The 18,438-nt window shown below is 46.4% G+C and overlaps 1 protein-coding gene across 1 annotated transcript in view; it reads left to right on the forward strand.

The window, feature by feature from the left end:
• Positions 1–10,260: 10,260 nt before the first annotated feature.
• LOC138648851 (4-galactosyl-N-acetylglucosaminide 3-alpha-L-fucosyltransferase FUT6-like) overlaps positions 10,261–18,438 on the forward strand; it is a 59,905-nt gene continuing 51,727 nt past the window's right edge. Inside the window, exon 1 of the mRNA XM_069738802.1 lies at positions 10,261–10,415. The gene's annotated coding sequence lies outside the window, so the exon portion shown is untranslated. The remainder of the gene's footprint in view (positions 10,416–18,438) is intronic.

The following is an 18,438-nucleotide window of genomic DNA, read 5'->3' on the forward strand; positions in this document are numbered from 1 at the left end:
TCGGTGTGTGTGACACCGATCTAGCGATCTAGCGATGCGATCCAGCGATGCGTTCGCTTGTAACCAGGGTAAACATCGGGTAACTAAGCGCAGGACCGCGCTTAGTTACCCGATGTTTACCCTGGTTACAAGCGTTAAACTAAAAAAAAACAAACAGCACATACTTACATTCTGGTGTCCGTCAGGTCCCTTGCGTCTCTGCTTCCCGCACTGTGACTGCCGGCCGTAAAGTGAAAGCAGAGCACAGCGGCTGTGCTTTCACTTTCACTTTACGGCCGGCAGTCACTGAGTGCGGGAAGCAGACTGCAAGGGACCTGACGGACACCAGAATGTAAGTATGTAGTGTTTTTTTTTTTTTAGTTTAACGCTTGTAACCAGGGTAAACATCGGGTAACTAAGCGCGGTCCTGCGCTTAGTTACCCGATGTTTACCCTGGTTACCCAGGGACCTCGGCATCGTTGGTCGCTGGAGAGAGCTGTCTGTGTGACAGCTCCCCAGCGACCACACTACGATTTACCTACGATCACGGCCAGGTCATATCGCTGGTCGTGATCGTAGGTAAATCGTATAGTGTGACGGTACCCTTAGGTTAAGACAATGTGTGTGAAGAAAAGTTATCTGTGAAGTGAAGATATCTGTAAGGAAACTTTCATATACAGTACAGACCAAAAGTTTTGACACACCTTCTCATTTAAAGATTTTTCTGTATTTTCATGACTATGAAAATTGTACATTCACACTGAAGGCATCAAAACTATGAATTAACACATGTGGAATTATATGCTTAACAAAAAAGTGTGATACAACTGAAATTATGTCTTATATTCTAGGTTCTTCAAAGTAGCCACCTTTTGCTTTGATGACTGCTTTGCACACTCTTGGCATTCTCTTGATGAGCTTCAAGAGGAAGTCACCAGGAATGGTTTTCACTTCACAGGTGTGCCCTGTCAGGTTTAATAAATGGGATTTCTTGCCTTATAAATGTGGTTGGGACCATCAGTTGTGTTGTGCAGAAGTCTGGTGGATACACAGCTGATAGTCCTACTGAATAGACTGTTAGAATTTGTATTATGGCAAGAAAAAAGCAGCTAAGTAAAGAAAAATGAGTGGCCATCATTACTTTAAGAAATGAAGGTCAGTCAGTCTGAAAAATTTGGAAAACTTTGAAAGTGTCCCCAAGTGCAGTGGCAAAAACCATCAAGCGCTAGAAAGAAACTGGCTCACATGATGACCACCCCAGGAAAGGAAGACCAAGAGTCACCTCTGCTTCTGAGGATAAGTTTATCCGAGTCACCAGCCTCAGAAATCGCAGGTTAACAGCAGCTCAGATTAGAGACCAGGTCATTGCCACACAGAGTTCTAGCAGCAGACACATCTCTACAACAACTGTTAAGAGGAGACTTTGTGCAGCAGGCCTTCATGGTAAAATAGCTGCTAGGAAACCACTGCTAAGGACAGGCAACAAGCAGAAGAGACTTGTTTGGGCTAAAGAACACAAGGAATGGACATTAGACCAGTGGAAATCTGAGCTTTGGTCTGATGAGTCCAAATTTGAGATCTTTGGTTCCAACCACCCTGTCTTTGTGAACGGATGGACTCTACATGCCTGGTTCCTGCCGTGAAGCATGGAGGAGGAGGAGGTGTGATGGTGTGGGGGTGCTTTGCTGGTGACACTATTGGGGATTTATTCAAAATTGAAGGCATACTGATCCAGCATGGCAACCACAGCATCTTGCAGCGGCATGCTATTCCATCCGGTTTGCGTTTAGTTGTGGTAAAGAAGGACAGTATGCTAATGAATGTCAAGGGTCATGATTCCTGGGGTTAAAAGGCAGAAGATTGCCAGTGCGGGGCGAGTGGTAACCGCAACACTGGTGAGGCTCCAGAAGAAAACACCACCAAACCCCAGAAGAGCTTTGGAGATAAAATGACTGCATCAGCACTATCCCCAGGTGTGTGACCATCTTCAACAGCTTCAAGAGAGACAGGGGCATCAGCTACTTAATACCCAGTATGTAGGTCAGACTATTCATTCCTGGGAACAAATGGATTCCTTGGTCATTAAGGATAGCCTCAAGGTGCTTCATACAGTGCACGTTTGATGGCCTCATGGTGAAAGTGCTGTGGGACACAGGAGCCCAACAAGTCTCCTAAAGGATGAATGGAGAAGGTGACATATGCCACACACCTGCCTTCATCCACTAAAAACTCTTAGGAACAGTGGAACTCCACGGCAAACCTGTCAGACCCAAATTCCTTTTACTGGCTGTATGGAAGTGACATTTCAACTAGAGATGTGCGAACTTTTCAAGGTTTGGTTTGTTTCAATTTGCTGAAGTTTAGACGTTCTGCAAACGGTTCAACGAATATACCCTAACACCATTAAATTCAATGGGAGGCCAAACTAAATGTATACAAAACACCTTAAGGGGTGACAAAAAGCTTCCCAAACAGCTAAAATTAGGGGCAGACACCTTGAAAAGTGGCAACAATCGACCCACAGTAGAAATTTGCAAATGGCACAGCAGCAGTCAGCCATGAGCCATGCATGAGGTATCAGGATCTGGCCCAGCGTTTACAGCTTGGAACTGAAGTTTCAATGAGGACCTGGTGGTTAAAGTAGCTGTGTACGCAACAACTCCAATTTTGTTTTTATTATTCCAGCTAAACTCTGATGGTGCAAACATCAGTTAAGTTTTATACAGTACTATTGGTAGAAAAATGTAAGGAACGAAAGAGCAGGCCTGCCTGTCTGGGTGCCCTACTTACACAGGCAACCCATCAGATGGAAACACAATATGGAGTCTCCATATTTCAAAAAATAATTGTCACACACCGCTAAAATGGCATCAATTTCCACTGAGTAGAAACAGTATAATAGGCTTCTGACACACTTTCTACTAGAGGCAACCAACCAGATGCAGACCCAACTCGGAGTGTCCACATTTCAAAAAATTATTGCTACACACCACTAAAGTGACATCAATTTCCGCAGAGTAGAAAAAATATAATAGGCCTCTGAGATACCTTCTACTACAGGCAACCTACCATATGGAGACCCAACTTGGAGTTACCACATTTCAATAAATTATTTTTACACCCCACTAACGTGGCATCGAATTCTACATAGTAGAAACAATAAAATAGGCCTCTAACACACCTTCTACTACAGGCAGCCCACCGGATGAAGACCCAATTTGGAGTCTCCATATTACAATAAATTATTTTTACACACCACTAAAGTGGCATCGAATTCCACAGAGTAGAAACAGTATATTAGGCATCTGACACACCTTCTACTACAGGCAACCCACCAAAATAAGACCCAACCTGGGTTTTCCACATTTCAAAACATAATTGTCACACAGCACTAAAGTGGCATTAGGTTCCACAGAGTAGAAACAATATAATAGGCCTCTGACACACCTTCTACTACAGGCAACCCACCAGATGGAGACCTAATTTGTTGTCTCCACATTTCAAAAATTAAATGTCACACAGCCAGGGGTGGATTAAGGGTAGCCAGGGCCCCGGGCTGTTCAGACACTGTGGGTCCCCCTGTCATGTGACGGGGGTCATGTGACGGGGGTCATGTGACGGGGTCATGTGACGGGGGTCATGTGACGGGGGTCATGTGACAGGGGTCATGTGACAGGGGTCATGTGACAGGGGTCATGATATACCTGAACCAGATTATTCCAGAAAAATGGCCGGGCCCTACTCTACTGTAACCTATTAAATATTTGTTAAAATATGCAATACAATTTAGGTATATTTTGATTTATTTTTCAATTTTTAAAATTACCAATATCACATACAAGGAACAAATACCACCGCACCATGACCAGACCACAAATTACAATTACAGTGATCGAATAATATCACATACAAGGAACAAATACCACTGCACCATGTCAAGACCACATATTACCACCACTTGGTGACCAAATAGCACATACAAGAGACAAATACCGCAACACCATTTCCAGACCACATATTACCACTACATAGTGACTGAATACTACAATACTGATCAGTAATAAAAAAAACACAATGCTATCACCATAAGTGCCAGTATTCACAGGAGATACAGTGGGGCAAAAAAGTATTTAGTCAGTCAGCAATAGTGCAAGTTCCACCACTTAAAAAGATGAGAGGCGTCTGTAATTTACATCATAGGTAGACCTCAACTATGGGAGACAAACTGAGAAAAAAAAATCCAGAAAATCACATTGTCTGTTTTTTTATCATTTTATTTGCATATTATGGTGGAAAATAAGTATTTGGTCAGAAACAAACAATCAAGATTTCTGGCTCTCACAGACCTGTAACTTCTTCTTTAAGAGTCTCCTCTTTCCTCCACTCATTACCTGTGATAATGGCACCTGTTTAAACTTGTTATCAGTATAAAAAGACACCTGTGCACACCCTCAAACAGTCTGACTCAAAACTCCACTATGGTGAAGACCAAAGAGCTGTCAAAGGACACCAGAAACAAAATTGTAGCCCTGCACCAGGCTGGGAAGACTGAATCTGCAATAGCCAACCAGCTTGGAGTGAAGAAATCAACAGTGGGAGCAATAATTAGAAAATGGAAGACATACAAGACCACTGATAATCTCCCTCGATCTGGGGCTCCACGCAAAATCCCACCCCGTGGGGTCAGAATGATCACAAGAATGGTGAGCAAAAATCCCAGAACCACGCGTGGGGACCTAGTGAATGAACTGCAGAGAGCTGGGACCAATGTAACAAGGCCTACCATAAGTAACACACTACGCCACCATGGACTCAGATCCTGCAGTGCCAGACGTGTTCCACTGCTTAAGCCAGTACATGTCCGGGCCCGTCTGAAGTTTGCTAGAGAGCATTTGGATGATCCAGAGGAGTTTTGGGAGAATGTCCTATGGTCTGATGAAACCAAACTGGAACTGTTTGGTAGAAACACAACTTGTCGTGTTTGGAGGAAAAAGAATACTGAGTTGCATCCATCAAACACCATACCTACTGTAAAGCATGGTGGTGGAAACATCATGCTTTGGGGCTGTTTCTCTGCAAAGGGGCCAGGACGACTGATCCGGGTACATGAAAGAATGAATGGGGCCATGTATCGTGAGATTTTGAGTGCAAACCTCCTTCCATCAGCAAGGGCATTGAAGATGTAACGTGGCTGGGTCTTTCAACATGACAATGATTCAAAGCACACCGCCAGGGCAACGAAGGAGTGGCTTCGTAAGAAGCATTTCAAGGTCCTGGAGTGGCCTAGCCAGTCTCCAGATCTCAACCCTATAGAAAACCTTTGGAGGGAGTTGAAAGTCCGTGTTGCCAAGCGAAAAGCCAAAAACATCACTGCTCTAGAGGAGATCTGCATGGAGGAATGGGCCAACATACCAACAACAGTGTGTGGCAACCTTGTGAAGACTTACAGAAAACGTTTGACCTCTGTCATTGCCAACAAAGGATATATTACAAAGTATTGAGATGAAATTTTGTTTCTGACCAAATACTTATTTTCCACCATAATATGCAAATAAAATGATAAAAAAACAGACAATGTGATTTTCTGGATTTTTTTTCTCAGTTTGTCTCCCATAGTTGAGGTCTACCTATGATGTAAATTACAGACGCCTCTCATCTTTTTAAGTGGTGGAACTTGCACTATTGCTGACTGACTAAATACTTTTTTGCCCCACTGTATGTACTTAGTATGCAGTGTCTGTGTAGAGGTAATACAGAGATCACTGGTGGTATTATACACAGGAGCTCTGTATATAATGTATAGGTAATACAGTGATCACTGGTGACATTGTACACAGGACCTCTGCATATAGTATACAGTGTATAGTGTCAGTGTATAGGTAACACTGACTCACCAGTGACGTCTCTAGGTGAAGTCCTTCATCTTTCATCCAGCACAGACTGCCATCATTTCTTCCAGCCAGGACTCGTTTCTGCAGGAAATAACACAGTTATCTCGAGCTCCGCTTGCAGAACACATTACTTAATTTTTCACAACTTCTACATTACACCACATGAAGAAAAAAAGGCGACATAGTGTCACTCTGTACAGTAACAGGACCGTGACCCCAATTAAAACAGTATACTCAAAAATTAAAATAAATACATCACTGCAGTAATAATATCCCTTAATTAGCCCCTATGGTAATAATATTCCCCATCCTGGCCCCGTGTATTTCAATATGTTCTCGCATCCTGCCCTCATGAGCATCTATTCTTCTACCCCATATGATTTGCCCATCGTGCCCCATCTGTCTCCATCCTGCCCCATGATCCAATCCTGCCCCATGTCTTTCATTCTGCCCGTGTCACCAATAATGCCCCGTATCTACATTCTGCCCATGTCTCCAGTCCCGCCCCCAGTGTGTCCAGCAATCTGCCCCAGTGTGTCCAGCATTGCCCCCAGTGTGTCCTGCATATTACCCCCAGTGTGTCCAGCAATCTGCCCAAGTATGTCCAATTGTGCAGCATTGCCCACAGTGTGTCCAGCAATCTGCCCCACTGTCCAGCATTGCCCCAGTGTCTCCAGCATTGCCCCAGGGTGTCCAGCATTGCCCCCAGACAGTGTGTTCAACAATCTGCCCCAGTATGTCCAATTGTCCAGCATTGCCCACAGTGTGTCCAGCAATCTGCCCCAGTGTGTCCAGCATTGCCCCAGTGTCTCCAGCATTGCCCCAGTGTCTCCAGCATTGCCCCAGTGTCTCCAGCATTGCCCCCAGACAGTGTTCAACAAACTGCCCCAGTATGTCCAGCATATTGCCCCAGTATGTCCAGCATATTGCCCCAGTGTGTCCAGCATATTACCCCCAGTGTGTCCAGCAATCTGCCCCAGTATGTTCAGCATTGCCCCCAGACAGTGTGTCCAGCAATCTGCCCCAGTATGTCAAGCATATTGCCCCAGTGTGTCTAGCATTGCCCCCAGTGTGTCCAGCATATTACCACCAGTGGGTCCAGCAATCTGCTCCAGTATGTCCAGCATTGCCCCCCAGTGTGTCCAGCATATTACCACCAGTGTGTCCAGCAATCTGCCCCAGTATGTCCAGCATTGCCCCCAGACAGTGTGTCCAGCAATCTGCCCCAGTGTGTCCAGCATATTACCACCAGTGTGTCCAGCAATCTGCTCCAGTATGTCCAGCATTGCCCCCAGTGTGTCCAGCATATTACCACCAGTGTGTCCAGCAATCTGCCCCAGTATGTCCAGCATTGCCCCCAGTGTGTCCAGCAATCTGCCCCAGTATGTCAAGCATATTGCCCCAGTGTGTCAAGCATTGCCCCCAGACAGTGTGTCCAGCAATCTGCCCCAGTGTGTCCAGCATATTACCACCAGTGTGTCCAGCAATCTGCTCCAGTATGTTCAGCATTGCCCCCAGTGTGTCCAGCATATTACCACCAGCATGTCCAGCAATCTGCCCCAGTATGTCCAGCATTGCCCCCAGTGTGTCCTGTCCAGCAATATGCCCCAGTATGTCCAATTGTCCAGCATTGCCCACAGTGTGTCCAGCAATCTGCCCCAGTGTGTCCAGCATTGCCCTAGTGTCTCCAGCATTGCCCCAGTGTCTCCAGCATTGCCCCAGTGTGTCCAGCAATCATCTGCCCCAGTGTGTCCTCCAGCATTGCCCCCAGTGTGTCCAGCAATCTGCCCCAGTGTCTCCAGCATTGCCCCAGTGTCTCCAGCATTGCCCCAGTGTGTCCAGCAATCATCTGCCCCAGTGTGTCCTCCAGCATTGCCCCCAGTGTGTCCAGCATTGCTCCAGTGTCTCCAGCATTGCCCCAGTGTTTCCAGCATTGCCCCAGTGTGTCCAGCAATCATCTGCACCAGTGTGTCCTCCAGCATTGCCCCCAGTGTGTCCAGCAATCTGCCCCAGTGTCTCCAGCATTGACCCAGTGTCTCGAGCATTGCCCCAGTGTCTCCAGCAATCATCTGCCCCAGTGTGTCCAGCATTGCCCCCAGTGTGTCCAGCAATCTGCCCCAGTGTCTCCAGCATTGCCCCAGTGTCTCCAGCATTGCCCCCAGTCAGTGTGTCCAGCAATCATCTGCCCCAGTGTGTCCTCCAGCATTGCCCCCAGTGTCTCCACCGTTAGGTTTAAAAAAAAACAAAACAAAAAAAAACTGAGTTCTCCTCACCTGACCAGCGCTCCAGGCGGCGAACTCCCTACAGCAGCGCGCACTCGCCAGCGACTGACAATGACGTCAGATGCTGGCGACGTGTGCGCTGCGCCTGCGGCCGACTTCAGCTGCCAGCCTCCAATTGGCTGGCGGCTGTTGTTAACTATTGACGTGCGGGCATGCGCCCGCATGTCAGTAGGAAACCGCTGCAGCGCCGGTAGGGGGCCGGCGAGCAGATGAGACGGGCCCGATGCGGACGCCCTCTCTCTGCCCACCGGGTCCGGGGGCACATAAATGATAGGGGCACGTGCAGTAATGCCCTGATGGCAGCGGCCGGCAGGCAATCTGTGCGGTAGCCCAGGGCCCCCCCACATCACTGGGCCCAGGGCTACCGCCCAGATTGACCCTCTTATAATCCACCCCTGCACATAGCACTAAAGTGGCATCAGTTTCCACAGAGTAGAAACCGTATAATAGGCCTCTGAAACACCTTCTACTACAGGCAACCCACAAGGTGAAGACCCAACTTTGAGTCTCTAGATTTAAAAAAATAATTGTCACACACCACTAAAGTGGCATCAATTTCCACAGAGTAGAAACATTATAATAGGCCCCGAACACATCCTTCACCACTAACAACCCACTAGATAGAGACCCAACTTGAAATCTCCACATTTCAAAAAAATGTTTGCAACATCAGCAGCAGTAGAAACAGCAGGCACAGAAGACACTATAAATATGGCACAGATTGCAGTAATGCGAGATCAATCCATGATACTAAAAACTAGACCATCGCATAGTCCACCCAGTCTGCGACTGAGGTGCAAAAGTCATTGGAGATCCATGACTTGTTCATTTTGATGAAAATTAGGTGGTCTACACTTTCAGGGGACAGCCGGATGCGCTTATCCATCAGTACACCGCCATCACCACCAGCATAAAAGTGTGCATGAATAGATAATATGCAAAATGCCTCTTCAGAGAAAAAGAGGACTTGGCTTGAATGCGCCACCTGTTGGAAGTAGCGATTCTACAAGTCAAAATCAACCCTTTAACGAGTCTTGCAATGTGACTTAGGATAAATATCCAAATCAGTATCTCAATTCGCAGACACGGTGTTTTGAGCTGTTAGCCCTCGTCAGTACGAAGCATGGGAACTGATTTGGCTAGGTGAGAGGCTCTGGACTGAGTTCTAAGGGGTAAGGTTTCTCTTTATGGAGAGTGACATACCAGCTCTGGCTTGTCAAGGTAAGGAGGCTTATTCGCCGTGCAATGCTCCTCTGGGAAATTTAATATGCAAATTGCCTCTTCAGAGAAAAAGAGGACGTGAACTCTATAGCGCCACCTGTTGGAAGTAGGGATCCTATAAGTCACAATCAGCCCTTTAACGAGTCTTGCAATATGACTTAGGATAATTAGCCAAATCAGTATCTCAATTCGCAGACACAGTGTTTCGGGCTGTTAGCTCTTGTCAGTGCGAAGCATGAGAACTGATTTGGCTAGGTGAGAAACTCTGGACTGAGGTCTAAGGGGTAACTGCTAAATATTAATTATTAATTAAATTATTCTTATTCTCAATTCTGTACTGAGCACATTGTCTTTTGCTGACATTACAAAAGCTATTCCTGTATATATAGCTCAGGGTAAGTTAACACCATATAGAGAGAACACGTGCTCTGTGGGACATATATATAATCACATCTCTTAGGAGGTGGAGGGGCTGCCACCTTGGGCCTCTTCTCTTCTTCATTCTCCATAGACTTCAGAGGACACACAGAAGAAATGAACAGCTGGTATGTGAGTTAACAAGGATGACTAATACCATACTCCATGCCAGGGACAGACACCATTTACCATTCAGAGCTTTGGGAAAGATGTGGAACAAACGCTGATATGGACAAATGAACAATCTATTTGTAACTATTTTAATTATTTTATGTTTTGCTGCAATGTGTTTTTTTCTGTGGAAAATCCAATAAACCACTACATTTTTTTATGAAAATATCATGACATTTTTCTTTAAGAGTAACGCATCCGGTAAAAAGTCCTGATTAAATAAATGTGCGAAATAAGCATATTTAGCAGTAACGTTTCTCCTTTGTGGAGAGTGACATACCAGCTCTGGCTTATCGATCCACATGAATAGATAAGAGGCAGATCCGCAAGGATGTGAGCCAAGAGTATAAGCAAAGTGCGACTGCTTATCTGATCTTAGGTGCTGAACTTTTCTTCATTTGATACCAGTGTTTCTTGATACGCTCATGAACAGAGAATTTAATGCCTGCTTGCGGTAAGCTGCAATCTACATCTTCTTTTTATCAATGCTCTCTGATACATAGAATAAATAAGAATGGAGGAAGATATCTACTTAGTACTAATTAATCCTATTTCTAACTCACAATTTGAAATTTGAGTCTTTAGATATATGTAATAAAAAATACTGCACCTACCTGACTGCACCTAATAACCAGGGCCGTATTTAGAGTTTCTGCTGCCCTAGGCACTTTTAGTGCTGCCTCCCCCTTTGGTGAGTATGACACTATCGGCAGTGACTTTGGCAAAAATCGCTGATGTGAAAGTCGCCTTTTGCAGCAGATCCGACAGTTTTTCCGCATCTGCCGCGTAATGGATCACTTAGGGCAACACTGCGTTCGGCCTCATTCATTCCCTATGGGACTTACAGACATGTGCGGCTCTTGCGGTTTTGCCGCCATCCGGCAAATGCGGTACTTGCAGCAATGAGAAAAAACACTACTAGCAGTGTTTTATGCATCATCGTAAGTGCAAAACCGCAATTGCCGCACATGTTCGCAAGTAGCCATCATTACCTGTCCCTGCACCTTGCTAGCTCATCCCTATCCAACCCTCCCTGACCTAAAACTACACTATAAAGCTTCAGAAAAGCAATTTATTAACTGCCATATTCCTATGATAATGAGGGCTCTAGGCTACGGCGTAGACTGGGACGGGCAGTCTCCGGGTCTCCATCCTCTCTGTGCACACCCTCAGTCCCTGCCTCACTGCCTGTGCACAGACCACCCTCCACCGCACCCGGTAATCACCGCTCGCAGTAGCATACCAGCAGAGGTGTATCTAGGGTTTCTGGCACCCGGGGAAAGAATTCATTTTGGTGCCCCCCCTCCGCCAAGGACATATGTGATTTGCACACTCAGTCATGTGCCCACGAGCTCCTCTCCCTAATGCTCTCAATGTTCAGTGAAAAACTAAGAGAAGCAGAAGAGAAGCTCGATGTCGCAGGACCATAAGAGTATGTGTCCACGTTCAGGATTGCATCAGGATTTGGTCATGATTTTTCATCAGTATTTGTAGCCAAAACCAGGAGTGGAACAATTAGAGGAAAACTATAATAGAACCATATGCTCCACTTCTGTATTTATCACCCACTCCTGGTTTTGGCTACAAATACTGATGTAAAATACTGACCAAATCCTGATGCAATCCTGAACGTGGACACACACCCTAAGTCTGAAAAATCGCATATGAGTGACGTGTCCATGTGACGACTACTGGAACTTGCAGAGCTGAATCCTGACATCGCAGCTTCTGAATTCTCACAACGCATGCACTGCACTTTTAGGATTCTCCCTTGCCGGTGGACAGTCATGTCAGCACAAGTATGTGATTTGTAGACTTCTGACCACATTCTGACTAGATGTGCCCGGCCTCGCTCAGTTCATTTTCATTGACGGAGGTCACGCATGTCTAGTCAGCACGTGATCGCATTAATGTAAATCCCCAGCATGAGAGAATCCTGACAGCGTGCAGTGTGCACTGTGAGAATTCAGAAGTCTGCAGTCACAAAGAATGACTGCAGACTCATCACAAGCCTGGACATCCCCTTTAAAAGGGACTCTGTCACCTGAATTTGGAGGGAACAATTTTCAGCCATAGGGGTGGGGTTTTCGGGTGTTTGATTCACCCTTTCCTTACCCGCTGGCTGCATGCTGGCTGCAATATTGGATTGAAGCTCATTCTCTGTCCTCCATAGTACACGCCTGCGCAAGGCAAGATTGCAGATTGTGCAGGTACAGTATGTACTACGGAGGACAGAGAATGAGCTTCAATCCAATATTGCAGCCAGCATGCAGCCAGCGGGTAAGGAAAGGGTGAATCAAACACCCGAAAACCCCACCCCTATGGCTGAAAATTGTTCCCTCCAAATTCAGGTGACAGTGTCCCTTTAAATCTCCTAACATATATAAAAACATGAGAGTTAGCATCACAAATAACATTTACATCCAGGTACCTGATAGATGACGTCGCCTCTGGAGCCGTTCTCCTTTTCTTCATCTTGTCCAGATCCCATGATGAGTTTTCTCATCCACAGCCGTCTCTGCAGACTTCCATCTTCGCCGCTCTTTTGCAGAAAGTCTCCACATGACGCCCTTAAAGATACAAGTGTCATTATAATGCTCCCAAATAAAAAATTGCCCCTCACTATATTGTCTGCACAAAGTATGACCCCCACACTGTCCCTCTTATGGTACATGCTCTTCACACTGTCCTCTCCTTTCTATACCAGTCCCCTCTTCACACTGTCCTCTCACACTGTGTCCCCCTTATAGGGCCCAGTATTTATACTCCATATTTATACTCCATCCTCCCACACTGCGTTCATGCCTCCCCCATCCTCCCACCCTGCGTTCATGGCTCCCCCATCCTTCTCCCCTGCAAGCATGGCTCCCCCATCCTCCCACTCTGCGTTCATGGCTCCCCATCCTTCTCCCCTGCGTTCATGGCTCCCCCATCCTTCTCCCCTGCGTTCATGGCTCCCCCATCCTCCCACTCTGCGTTCATGGCTCCCCCATCCTCCCACTCTGCGTTCATGGCTCCCCCATCCTCCCACTCTGCGTTCATGGCTCCCCATCCTTCTCCCCTGCGTTCATGGCTCCCCATCCTTCTCCCCTGTATGCACGGCTCCCCATCCTTCTCCCCTGTATGCACGGCTCCCCATCCTTCTCCCCTGTGTGCACGGCTCCCCATCCTTCTCCCCTGTGTGCACGGCTCCCCATCCTTCTCCCCTGTGTACATGGCTCCCCATCCTTCTCCCCTGTGTGCACGGCTCCCCATCCTTCTCCCCTGTGTGCACGGCTCCCCATCCTTCTCCCCTGTGTGCACGGCTCCCCATCCTTCTCCCCTGTATGCACGGCTCCCCATCCTTCTCCCCTGTGTACATGGCTCCCCATCCTTCTCCCCTGTGTGCACGGCTCCCCATCCTTCTCCCCTGTGTGCACGGCTCCCCATCCTTCTCCCCTGTGTGCACGGCTCCCCATCCTTCTCCCCTGTGTGCACGGCTCCCCATCCTTCTCCCCTGTGTACATGGCTCCCCATCCTTCTCCCCTGTGTGCACGGCTCCCCATCCTTCTCCCCTGTATGCACGACTCCCCATCCTTCTCCCCTGTATGCACGGCTCCCCATCCTTCTCCCCTGTATGCACGGCTCCCCATCCTTCTCCCCTGTGTGCACGGCTCCCCATCCTTCTCCCCTGTATGCACGACTCCCCATCCTTCTCCCCTGTATGCACGGCTCCCCATCCTTCTCCCCTGTATGCATGGCTCCCCATCCTCCTCCCCTGTGTGCACGGCACCCCACTTTTTTCCCTGTCATACTTACCTCTCACCGGCGCGCAGCACAGAACTTCCTGGCATCTCAGCGTCTTCCTTCCTGTCTTCAGCGGTCACATGGTAGCGCTAATTAAGGGTGATGAATATGCGCATATTCATCACCCTTAATGATCGGTACCATGTGACCGTTGAAGACAGGACGGCGCTGAGACGCAGTTGCAGCCACCGCTGGAGGAAGGTGAGTATTACGTCTTCAGGGAGGGAGGGAAGGGGGCGGGAAGGAGGGAGGAGGGGGGGGGCGGGAAGGGGGGAGGGAGGAGGGGGGGCGGAAACTTGACCCCGGAGTTTTATAAAATAAAAAAAAAAAAAAAAGGAAAAAACCTAGCTCAAGGGCGCCCCCCCGCATCCCGCCGCCCTAGGCACGTGCCCTCAAGTGCCTAGTGGCAAATACGGCCCTGCTAATAACCATGTAATATTTTTATGTATCTTATTGTGCTTTGATTATTGTATTGTTAATGTTGTTACTTATGACTTGCGTTTGAAACTGTTAAGCTGTAAAGCGCTGTGGAATATGTTGGCACTATATAAATAAAGATTATTATTATTATTTATTATTATGTGTTATAACTAACCTCTTCTGGACCAGCCTGCCTTGGGGCTTAACAATAAAGCCTTTTTCAGTTTTCTTCACTATTCCAAAAGCTACACAATTTTGAAATAGTTTGGGTTTGCATTGTTTTTTTTTTGTTTTTTTTTTGGGGGGGGGGTAGGGTGGGCAAGGGCGTTCATCATACAGTATAAATAACATAAGTGGTTTAATTGTTTTTTCACTTTTGAACATTTGTGTTTTCATTTATCCTTCTCACTTTCAACATTTTTGTTTTCATTTTTACTTTTTTTTTTTTACTTCTATTATGAAAATTAACCATAAATTCCTAACTAATATGGGACATCTGCAGTCTACAAAATTGTATATAATTTAATGCCGTTCTTTGCAAACTATCAGGCTGGTTTTACGAGTGAAGCTTCAGCCGGCAGCTAGGAATGGAGTTTTATTCGAAGTTATTTACATTCCTTCCGATAGCTGCAACATTATTTAATTAATTTGATATTTAACTCTAAAGACATACTGGTAAGGAATTTAGATTGTGAGCCACTATGGGTACAGCGATGCTGATATCTGAATAGCGCTGTGGAATTAATGGTGTTATATAAGTGAGTAAAATAAATAAATTAGCAAAAATATTTTACTGATTTTGTACTTCTTGTAATGTTATATTTGGTTCAGGAGCCAGAAAAAAAGTAAAATTGAGACATATTTTTTTATTTTAATATGGACTTCCTAAACAGGTGGTGAGGTCTAGTCATCATCTTAGTGGTGCGGTGAGGGCAAGGAAATATCTTGATTTGTCTGGTGAGGCTCTTGTAGAAAAAGTTTTAGAATCCTTGATCTAATATATTACCAGAGAAAACAGATGAAGCACCATAGTTAAAGGAAGTCTGTAAGACAGTTTATGCCTAGTAGGAGATTTTATACAATATAGTAAGGTGATTTTCTCTACATTACTTCATTGATCTGCTGCCTCATGGTTATTTTTTAACATATCTACAAATCCCCTAACTGTGGGCTCATTATTATTATTATTTATTTATATAGCACCATGAATTCTATGGTGCTGTACATGAGAAAAGGGGTTACGTACAGAGTTATAGATATCATTTACAGTAAACATATTTACAATGACAGACTGGTACAGAGGGGAGAGGACCCTGTCCTTGCGGGCTTACATTCTATGGGATAATGGGGAACAGACAGAAGGTCGGGGGTGCAGCAGCTCTGGTGGTGGTGAGGCGGCAGCTCTGGTGGTGGTGAGGCAGCCGCTCGGGTGGTGGTGAGGCGGCAGCTCTGGTGGTGGTGAGACGGCAGCTCTGGTGGTGGTGAGGCGGCAGCTCTGGTGATGGTGAGGCGGCAGCTCGGGTGGTGGTGAGGCGGCAGCTCTGGTGGTGGTGAGACGGCAGCTTGGGTGGTTGGTGAGGCCCATATTTGCTACTAGGCATCTGATGCCCAGTGCCGAGTGTGGCAGACTGTAGGGGCAGCGCCTGAGTGAGCCTTTTTTTTGTGTTCTTCATATGCTGCACATGCTGGTTGAAGCAGCTGTAGTCAAGAAGTGGGGAGAGCAAGAGAGGAATATTGCCCTTAATGGTGGACCAACAATCAGCACGCTGCTGCAATAAGCAGGACAAAGTACACTGAAACCATAGAATTTTCACTGAGGAAGAAGAAGGAAAGCCAAAGTAGAGTGTGTGCTCCAACTTCATGGTACTTTATATCTTCATCACATTATCCATTAATGACGATGTTTGGTTACCGAAGAGTGAGGAAATAGGCACGTTAAATAAGTTAAGGGGGATCAGGAAGGAAATGAGCGCTCTCTGACTCGCCACTGTCTGACTCGCCAAGAAGATAGAGAATGAGTGTTATCCTGCGCTCAACTTTCTGATGAGCAGGCAAAAGTTTGGGATGGGAAGGTGAGCACTCTCCTGCTCCACACCATGTGTAGAGTTATTATATGGCAATGTGACTAAATGCAGCAATTTGATTGAATGTACATAGCTAAGTGACTGTTTATAGCAGTTTGACTGACTTTATACAGTAGATATGATCAAATTGATTCTATGTGAATCCAATTCGAGAAAAATGCCCACCGCCCTTTTCACATATTACAGACAACTGCATGAGTCCCTTAAGGCTGGCATGATCTTATGCAGGCTTTCCCATAATGTGTTGCAGCTATCACATTACATGGTATGGGAGCGTGACCCAGAAGGAACTATCAAAGCCTGTATACCAACATAAGCAGATAATGCAGCAGCCATCTAAGGGTACCGTCTCACAGTGGCACTTTGGTCGCTACAACGGCACGATCCGTGACGCTCCAGCATCGCTCCATTATCGCTCCAGCGTCGTAGACTGCGGTCACAGTTCGCAATGCACGCTTAGTAACCCGATGTTTACCCTGGTTACCATCGTAAAAAAACAAACAGTACATACTTACATTCAGCTGTCTGTCCCTTGCCGTCTATTTCCTGCACTGACTGCTGGCCGCAAAGTGAAAGTGAAAGCACAGCACAGCGGTGAGTCACACAGCGGTGACTCACCGCTGTGGCTGTGCTCTGCTTTCACTTTGCGGCCAGCAGTCAGTGCAGGAGCAGACGGCAAGGGACAGACAGCTGAATGTAAGTATGTACTGTTTGTTTTTTTACGATGGTAACCAGGGTAAACATCGGGTTACTAAGCGCGGCCCTGCGCTTAGTTACCCGATGTTTACCCTGGTTACCAGGGACCTCGGGATCGTTGGTCGCTGGAGAGCGGTCTGTGTGACAGCTCTCCAGCGACCAAACAGCGACGCTGCAGCGATCCGGATCGTTGTCGGTATCGCTGCAGCGTCGCTATGTGTGACGGTACCTTTACACTTTTTCCAGAGCAATTGGAGGACAATATCTGGAACTCACAGTTTTTCCAGAGCAATTGGAGGACAATATCTGGAACTCATGGTGAGTTTATTAGCTGTGAATCGAATTTTGGGGGAAAATTGGCAAAACTTGTCGAATTCAAATTTGCAAACACTATGTGACTATAGTGACTATATGTAACCATAAGACTGACTGCATGTAGCAATGTGACTATACATATAGAGATGAGTGAACCCGAACCGGAAAGTTTGGGGTTCATACCGGACACCGGACACGGTCATTTTACTGTATGTCCAGTTTCCTGTTCATGTTCGCCAGTCTACTAAAGCTTGTTGAAAGGCTCCAGCACAACCAATTAACAAGATATTAGTCTGTGGGCACTTCCAGAGCCATTAAAGCCATGTCAAGCATTGATATGGCTGTGATTGGCTAGCACAGCACAGGACTCTTCCTGGCTGCAAGTACTGCTGTCATTATGCTCTCGCTCATCTAGGGATTGGATGCAGGTGGAGTGAGGAACAATTTGTGAGTGTGCACTCTGCAAACACAATAATTTGTGTACTCTGCAACCCCGATATGTGCTATTTCTGTGGTAAAAGCCACTGTGAGAGTACTTTGGTAAAAGCAGTGTGTGTGAAATCTGCACCCTCCACTTGTGGGTGTACTGTGCCTTTAAGCCGCTGTGTGTACTCTGCACCATCAGTGGGACTACTATCCATTAAGCTGCTATGTATACTCTGCACCCTCCGCCTGCAGGAGTACTGTCCTCTAAGCCGCTGTCTGTACTCTTCAAACCCATCTGTAGGAGTACTGTGCTAAAAGCATGTGGAAAAATTACTTCAATGAAAAGGTGACAGACTTCAGATTGACTTCTGGGCAAAGAGCAACATGGAAGAGAACAATCCAGCATCTGCAGTAGTACAGAAACATTTTAAAACATGACTTATAATGGTAAAAGTTAAAATTATGTTAGAAAAAACATGACAATAAAAATGTGGGTGAATGATATAATTAAGCACATACCATCAATTAATTGTGTACTGATGAACCCATGGGCACACATATATAACACCCCAGGTAACTGGTTGTTACAGGGAGGGCGATGTCATGCTTGGAGGCAAGGAGGATTCCCTTTATCAGGTAAGACACCCACATGCAACACATTCTGAATCCAGGCCAGAAGGGGGAGCTCTGAACCCGGATTCAGGGGAACTTCCCCAGATATATGTATTCTGGTCTGGAGGAGCAGTAAGT

The sequence above is a fragment of the Ranitomeya imitator genome, chromosome 9 (assembly GCF_032444005.1).
Source record: "Ranitomeya imitator isolate aRanImi1 chromosome 9, aRanImi1.pri, whole genome shotgun sequence".
In the NCBI taxonomy this organism is placed as follows: domain Eukaryota; kingdom Metazoa; phylum Chordata; class Amphibia; order Anura; family Dendrobatidae; genus Ranitomeya; species Ranitomeya imitator.